The following is an 8,836-nucleotide window of genomic DNA, read 5'->3' as shown; positions in this document are numbered from 1 at the left end:
TTATGTGTTAGAATTTTCATTTGTTTGATTCAAACACTGACTTGGGATGGGATGTAGCGGTGTAGTTGTTGGCCACATGTAGCCCGAGGACTGTTACCCCGGAACAGATACACATAGTTTGTATCACCCTCTGGCCAGGCGTGGCCAGAGGGTATAAATAAACCTGCGGTGGTCGCTTGTGACTTCCTGCCCACACCCAGTCACTAAGTGCATGTGTGTCCTTCATTGCAACACAACAACATTAGCTGGGCTTACTGCTGCCATCACTGGCCAGTGCCACAGCAACCATGTTATCTGCACCAGTTAGGTTGCAATATTTCCCAAGGAAAAATAATGGCCATTTGCTTATGTTTTAACATTCTGCTAAAGCCTGGACAATATATATAAATAGAACTTTATATAAAATAGTCTTCTTTAATGAGACATAAATAGAGCTTTATATAAAATTGTGTTTTCATTTTTAACATGCCTTTTCTGTTTTTGTTTACTTCAATTATCAGGTGGGACGAATGAATGAATAAAACATTCCTATGGCACACAGAGCTACTCCAAGGAGTGTCCTGGCGCTTATTGGCATCCAGAAAGTCATTGCACTGAATGTTTGTTTCCCCCTCCCCCCAACATCATGCAATCATTAAGCCAGCACTAGAACACATTTTAAAGAGTTTTCTTATATTTACACTTTTACGCATGTAGTGATAAGAGGGGGAGAAAAACACTTTGTGGTGATTTTCCTAATTCTTGTTTCAGACAGGACATTAAAATATTAATCATGCCAGTAAAAAAACAGCCAGGTGGCTTCCCTTTGCACGAGTCAAGGTTTTTGATTTGCATTCTGGTACTGTAAACATGCTTTTATAATGAAACAGACAAGGTTTTTAAGTCCTTGAATTCGGTTTCAAAAAAACGCATTTAGAGTTCTAAAAAGTATAACGTTTTTAACAAAAATAAATAAATCTGCACGAAGTACCAAAAATGTCATCTTGAACCTCATCCAAGATGGCTTCTCGCTGTTTCATACATCGTAGGTCTAGTTCTTGCGCTTCACTGTTGTCGTGACCCGGAAGCAGTTATGCTTTGAGTCCTCGAAGCCCCACGCTTCTTGAAACTTGTGGCTGGTACTTGCATCTGCACGCTTGGGTTTCTGAGGGCTCCGTACAGCAAAACGAGCGCAACCGCTGCAGCCTCGTAGGAGCCACCTGCATCCACAGATTGTGCACAGAACGGGTTCATCTCTGTGCAAACAATTTGGCTGTGTCATACTTTAAGGTAACGTTTAAGTGAGAGCATGAAGTAGTCATTTTACTTTAATGCTTGTTTAGTTTGTTTGTGAGATTGGACAAATGTGCAATTTTCTCTCTAAATTACAAAGTTTGTGGATTAATGCATCGTGTTAATACGTATTCCTTAAGCGTTAAGCAAATATTTTACTTTTGGTTTACATTATGTTGATGACTAGAATGAGTGCTACACTGGAGTGTAAACGGTCTGGATTTGCAGGGGTTGACTGTGTCTTAACAGAGTGGGGACATGGCAGATTGTGTCACGACATGGAAGGCTAGGTCCTAACCTCGTGATTCCCCAACAAAGCATATCGGAAAATCTTCCCATCACCTAGTCTCCTCAACGATATAGACTTAAAGTTTAATGTACTACAAACCCTATTAATGTGCCCCTCTAAATTATGAAGCGCCATATAAAATGAGCTATAACACGCTACAATATAGTGCTATATAAACGATAAGGGCAATGCAATATACTGTGCTTACCATGTGTTTATAAGCAATTCTTTGTGTTTTCTAAAGTTTGCCCTTCCTCCACGAATGGTTGTAAATCTCGTATTTATTGTATGCAAAAGGATATTCAACTTTGAAAAATAATTGCGGACAGTCTGAAAGTACTCTCGTGTCTGCAGTAGTCTACGGTCAGTGCCCCTTTAAAGTATCTCTTTAAAAATCTTCCATAGTAGTTTAAGTTCGTGATCCTAATATGTGGTCTTAGTACTGTGATTGAATATATGATGTTACCACGATTGCAAGTTCCACGCATGGCATTACCACGCGAATTTTAGTTCGCAAGTGGCTTTACCACGCTGGAATTTACAACAATGGATTATAACACGCGTAGAAACGTCCACTAAGCACAAATGAAACATAATGAAATTGATAGGCAAAAAAAGTATGTCTAGAGTTTGTAGTAACTGCTTAACCCATTCGATCGTTTTTTTTTCAACATTCAAAAACAACAAATTACCCTAGATTTATAAATTCTTTTATTTTACTGTGCGCTTAAATATTTATATATTTTAAATAAAGATTATTTACTTACCTTACACCTTCCCGTCTTTCACCAGCAGCCCTTCCTTCCATCCACCATCGAAACAAGCGTCAAAACACGTCTACCAACATTAAAAACGGACTGCTATTTTGACGTACACGGCACGTCTTTGGGGGAGGCACTTTCCTTTTTCTTCAGTGGTACTGAAGTGCGTATTTTTATTTTCGAAGTAACCTGCTCCTTTGTTTTTTTTGTTTTTTTGGGGGGGGAGACCCCCCCAGCCCCCCCAAGTACCCCCCCCAGCCCCTCCCCAGGGGAAACATCATTTACTACGAAGGAATTACCCCGCATAACGTTTACCACGCGTCACTCACCACGAAAAGGTCTTTTCCACGCGTATGCTTTCAACGTCCGTCTTTACCACGCGAGTGGTATTCCTTCGTGTCGTTCTGCCTGTACGATCTGCGTGGGCTTGGGGGGGGGGGCTGGGGGGGCTAGGGGGAGTTGGGGGGGGGGCTAGGGGGGGTTGGGGGGGTCTCCCCCCCCAAAAAAAAACAAGCGGATAACAATAAATAAATAAGAAAACTTAAAAAACGAACAAGGAAATAGCCTCACCAACAAGGAGACGTGTACGTCATAATTGAAGTCCTTTCACAGTTTTGATAGACGTGTTTTGACGCTTGTTTCCGTGGTCGGTGGAAGAAAGGGCTGATGGGGAAAGACGTACAGGGGTCAGATAAGAATCTAAACTTTATTAATTAAGGTATTATTTAAGCGCTTTATGAAAAAAATAAAAATAAAATGTAAGGGAATCTGTTGTTTTTAATTGTTTAAAACATCGATCTTTTCCTTCGTACTGCATGTAGCCTATCAGCATCGTTATGTAAATTTAAATGAGACGTGAGATGTTTCGTAACGTTCATTTTGCGGAGTAAAAACATGCGTTGTCAAATGCTGCGTGGTGAAGACACATGCGAACTAAAATTCGCGTGGTAATGCCATGCGTGGAACTTGTCTTCGTGGAAAAATCATATATTCCCTCCCCAGCCCCCAAGCCCACGCAGAACGACTGGAACGAATAACACGTCTCCCCCCCAAAGCCCACGCAGAACGTACTTGCGTGGTAGTGGAGGTCGTGGAAGGCACCCGCGTTTAAAAGACGTTTTCGTGGTAAGTGACTCGTGGAAAACGTTATTAGTGGTAATTACTTCGTAGTAAATGATGTTTCCCCTGTGATTTGTATATCATTGAGTGCTTTCTGGCAAGGTACTAGTTCCCTTGCCTTTGCTGCTGCCAGTTTTGAAGCTACATAAAACTCCTACTAGTTAAGACAAAGACCATAAGCTGCAGCACTGCAAGGCCAGACAGTGTTACACTGGAAGTTCCCAGTTCTTTTTACTCTGCACGATTCCCGGTAAAAACGTAGCTGGTTTAGATGCAGCTTTAAGTTGGTGGTTCATCGTGATTTCCAACTCTCTTTCTTTCGTACTAAGTTTTGAAAGTGGGAAACAGAGAAGCTGGTGTGGCGACTTGTAGTCAGAGATGGTGGATTAGTCCAGCTTTTTTCTTGCCAGCTGCATTCCTAAAAATATTAGCTTCTAAGCCTATAGCAGCCATCCTGAGTTAGTGTTTCTGTGACTGCTGTAGATCTAAAGGCTGGCAATGCCCGCTGTAGTTGTTCATAGTGCGTTCTCGTTGTTGAGCACCTGTCAGGTGGGTTAGATCCCTGACACCTTTGAAATGATGTGGGATTCTTTTCATATTAAGTTGAAGCTCTTTGTCGATATTGGGGTGACTTGGTTTTCTCCTTATTGTCAACGTATTTTTTGTTATCCCCCATTTCATCCCTGAGTGTGTGGAGTATTTTAATTGAGGATGCCAAACGTGGTATTGCTGTTTACTGTGAATCGTTTTATCACTCCTACATGTGAATCTGATCACATTTTTGTGCATTCAAAGACAGAGGTAAAATGTTAGGATTTGCATTCCAGGGAGCTTGGTGGTTATTTTTATTTCTCTGATATAAACGTGAGACGATTTATGTGACAATCATGCTGGCTAGTGGAGATCTGCTTGCGGATGGCTGTATAGATTTTTTTTCCCTCGCACACAATAAAATTTAAATATCTAAATGAACTGTGTTGATGATCAAATCAATACATTAGGTTATGACTTTTCCACACATTATCGTTTGTGTGCTGTATACTTTTATTAGTAAAACTGTGTGCGATTGTAAATGTTAAGGTAATTTCAATTGAAGATGTGTTGTCTAATGGCAGCACCCTACCATATCATGCATACTCCACGTTACCCTACTGCACTCTACCCCATGCCACTGCACTCTACCCCATGCCACTGCACTCTACCCCATGCCACTGCACTCTACCCCATGCCACTTCACACTACGCCAATGCACTCTACCCCACACTACTCTGCTAAGCCACTGGACTGTCATCAATGCACTCTACACCACTTTACTTCGTATCAATGCCCTCTACTCCAATCTACTCTGCACCAAATCACTCTACACCAGTGCACTCTAAATCACTGCCCTCTACGCCATTCTGTTCTGTCCCACTTTACTGTACACCACTGCTCTCTTTGACATTTTACTCTGCGGCACTGCACTCTATGCCACTCTACTATACCCCACGGCACTTTACGACAGTATACTTTGCAACACTGCACACTCTGCAACTGAATTGTACGCCAATCCTCTCTAATCTACTCTGCACACTACAACGCTGTACTCTGTATCACCGCACTCTTTGCCACTTCACTCTACTCTGAAAAACCAATACTCTTTATGCCAATCTATTCTGCATCACTGTGCTGTACGCCATTATACTCTACTCCACTGTACACCATTGCACTCTGTCACTTTACTCTGCACCACTGTATGCCGCTGCACTCTACACTAATATACTCCGTGCCATTCTGCTCTACACCACTGTAGTGTACGATATTCTACTATGTCTACCACTCTACATCTGCGCCACTGCACTCTATGCCAATGCACTCTACACCAATGCACTCTACACCACTGCACTCTACACCACTCTAATCTACTGCACTCTGACTCTGCACTCTACGCCACTTCCCTCTGTCTCTTTACTCTATACCACTCTACTCTATGCCTGTCCACTCTATCCTACACCACTTCACTCTACTCTGAAACGATCTACTCTGTCACTGCACTCTATGCCACTCTGCGCTGCTCCACTCTATGCCACTGCAATAAATGCTGCACCACTCTACTCTACACCGCTACTCTATGCCAATGCACTTTACCCTACACCACTATATTCTACTCGGTACCACTTCACTCTACTCTTAAACAATCTACTCTACACCACTGCACTTTATGCCAATCTACTCCACTCTGTGCCACTGCAATCAATGCTGCGCCACTCTGCTCTACGTAATTACTCTATGCCACTGTACTCTACCCTGCACCACTATACTCTGCAGCACTTCACTCTATGCCACTTCACACCTCTGCATTCTACCCTGCACCACTCCACTCTACACTACTCCATTCTGCGTCATTGCACTCTATGCCACTGCAATCTATCTAATCTGCCCCTTTCTACTCTACGCCAATGCACTCTACGCCAATCTGCTCTGCACCTCTTTACTTTATGCCACTTCACTAGGCCACTGTACTCCTTGCCACTCTGATGCTCTACTGCATTAAACTCTGCTCCATTGACATTCTACTCTACTCTGTGCCACTCCACAGCACTCTACTCCACTCTGTGCCATTCTGCGATACTACTCCTCTCTACGACGCTCTGCGCAAAACCCTCTATACCCCTCCATGCCACTTTACTCCACTCTGTTCTATGACACACTACTCCACTCCAGTCTGTCACTCCACTCGAACAGTATACTCCGCTTAACGTCACTCTATAACACTCTACTCCACGTTACGACACTCCACCCCTCTCTCCTTTACCCTACTTACTTAGCCATGCTGAAAAGCAGCCTCCCTGGAGTAAAACATGGCTAAAACATATTGGAAAGCCAATCGCTCTTGCATAGCCAAGACCGATTGGCTTTGCCAATGCTTGTTATTTTAGCAACCCAGGAGAGTGTAAATATTTTATTGCTATCTCCCTCATGTGCTGCTCCCCCCGCTCAACGTATTCTTTTTTTTTTTTCCTATTTAAATCCCCCACCTCGCACTTCTGTTGCTCTCCATAAACCATACTATTTCTGTTCCCCTGCCCCTCCCCTTTCCACTCCCAGCTTTATTAAATTTATTTGTATTGTTAATTTATCTTGCAGACATAGCAATATAAACACCACCCCCGTCTGCTCCCCATTGCTTGTGCCTCTTGCAGTTTTTTTAATCCACCAACCTTCTTGTTTCTATTCCCAGCTTTATTAAATTTATTTTACTGTTGCACATTTTTTACACACATGGCAATATCTGATACTTTTATGGCATAGCACCTGTCATTTGTTACCGGGCTACTCTGTTTTAAATAAGCTCTTTCGCCTATGTTTGTTTGTTTGTTTATTTATTTACTGTTCCAAGTAGCGTCTGCCATCTTTGAATGGTAAATAAAACAAGAATTTGCAATGCAATAGGTCTTGCATTTGCGAGGGTTTAAGATTATGGGCATTGTAAATGACAAAGCATTTTATTATCTGTTTTGATAATTAAAACACAAATAAAAGACATTGTCATTTACATTGCCAATAGCTCAAACTCTTGTAAACGCGAGACCTATTTCACTTCAAAGAAGCGTCCGCCGTTGTCCCAGGCTGCTTGGAAAGTGAAAGCACACATGGCGCAATGAATGTTGTAGGAAAGCATGTTGTGCCTGCTGTAGGAGAGACTCATTAAATAAAATAGTGCCTACAGACAAAATAAAACATAAAGTGTAACGACAGAAGTAAAAGGGCCAGCCCTCATGGGAGGTTACAAATGAAGACAAGGCGGTACTAAGTAGGGACTAACAAGCCTATTAATGAATCGGAAGCCAGCATTGACAAAGGACAATGACACAGGCCAATTAAAAATATGGGCGGCGAGTGGCCAGGTTTCAAGTCCATACTCTAATACACCATGACTCTCAGACAGCGCATGCACTGCCCAGGCTCAACCTAAAAATTACACGGTGGCTGTTTCATGCTGTGTGTTCTGATGACACATGCGCACAGACGTCACCATGCTTGCCCCAGTTTTTTTTTTTTAGGTTGAGCCTAGCAATGCGCATGTGCTGCTCTGCGAGGCTTCTTGTTGCTTCTCTGTGTGGGTCTGACTCCTCCCATTCATTGGATTTTGCGTGTGTCTTTCAATAATGAAAGCATGCAAATGGCTAAAGGCGGGTGCATGTCCCACCTCTTTTCTAAAGTTCACTCCCATGGCGTTTTGCTCTCGGGAGTGAGCAGCAGGGTGGCAGTGCATTCCTCGTGGATCAGGTTACTATTTCCACACAACTGCGCATTGTTTTTTCTTTCGCTTGTTTTACGTTGCGCTGAAGGGTCTGTGCCTGCCAGCGGTGTTCCTCCTGCTCACCCTGGGGGCTGAAGAGAGACTCTCTGCACTCTGCTGCTGTAGCCGTTGCTTGCCGAGTACAGTAAGCGTGTCAGTGTTTTTGTTCATAAATACCTGCTAAATTATTATGTGTGAAACTGAAAAGAAGAAAACACAATTGTTTTTGTCCTTGCGCTGTCAGGCCTTGTTGTGAATCTAGTTCTTGGAAACACCGCTACCGCCATGCCTCTGTGCCCTGGGGTTAATCATTGCAGGGGACCAGGTTGGGTACTTCTGTGAAGAGCTAAAGGTAAACTTTCCCTGCGGCACTCACTGTCGAAACCAGGAGCAGACGTGGCACTTTTGACCCTGCCAAAAACAATGAGGCAGCCTCCTATCACCTGGGCAATGAGCTGGAGACTTATTTATTTTTAATTAAAATGTCCCATTTTTAGGTCTCGGCCTGACGTAGGCAGCGCATGCCTTGCCTCGTCATACGAGGCTTCTTGGAATCGATACGATTACAGAAGCCTCGTCCCAACTCCGCCTTCAGCTTTCATTCGTGCGCGTCGTTTGGCATCGCGAATTATGCCAAAGGCAGTGCAATGATTTCACTGATGGCATGTCAATCCCTCCTTGTTTCCACCCTGTCTCCTTTTAGGCACGCCCACTGGGATTAGATATTTTACCTGTGGCATTGCCTTTAAGTACAGGGGAAGCACTATTTGTTTCCCCTTCCGTCTGTCTCTCTCAAAGACGCAGACTTTCCTCTTCTCCGCGCGAACAGCCGAGTAATTATTTTGTCTGGATTTTCTCAGCCTCTGACTACGCATCCCGGGACCATGAACTGCGTACTATTGATCGTGGTCTCAGGGGGACTGTGCCTGTCAAGAGTCTGCAAATCCCTCTCAGGGTTTGTAGAGTGTTAGATTTTTCAAATTTTTTTTTACTGTTTGACCTATGGGCTCGCCCTTTTATGGGTCCCCCCAAGGGATGTGCGCTAAAAAGCGACAGCGGACTTAACCGTCCTCCCCCCCCCCCCCCCCCCCCCCCCTCCCCTTTCACAGGGAT

The 8,836-nt window shown here is 43.6% G+C and overlaps 1 protein-coding gene across 1 annotated transcript in view; it reads left to right on the top strand.

Annotated features, from left to right (window-relative positions):
- The first annotated feature begins 1,071 nt into the window (after nt 1-1,071).
- PFAS (phosphoribosylformylglycinamidine synthase) overlaps nt 1,072-8,836 on the top strand; it is a 323,630-nt gene continuing 315,865 nt past the window's right edge. The window contains exon 1 of the mRNA XM_078652618.1: nt 1,072-1,269. The gene's annotated coding sequence lies outside the window, so the exon portion shown is untranslated. The remainder of the gene's footprint in view (nt 1,270-8,836) is intronic.

Source organism: Lissotriton helveticus, chromosome 7 (assembly GCF_964261635.1).
Source record: "Lissotriton helveticus chromosome 7, aLisHel1.1, whole genome shotgun sequence".
Lineage (NCBI taxonomy): Eukaryota > Metazoa > Chordata > Amphibia > Caudata > Salamandridae > Lissotriton > Lissotriton helveticus.
This window is presented reverse-complemented; position numbering and strand designations above follow the sequence as displayed.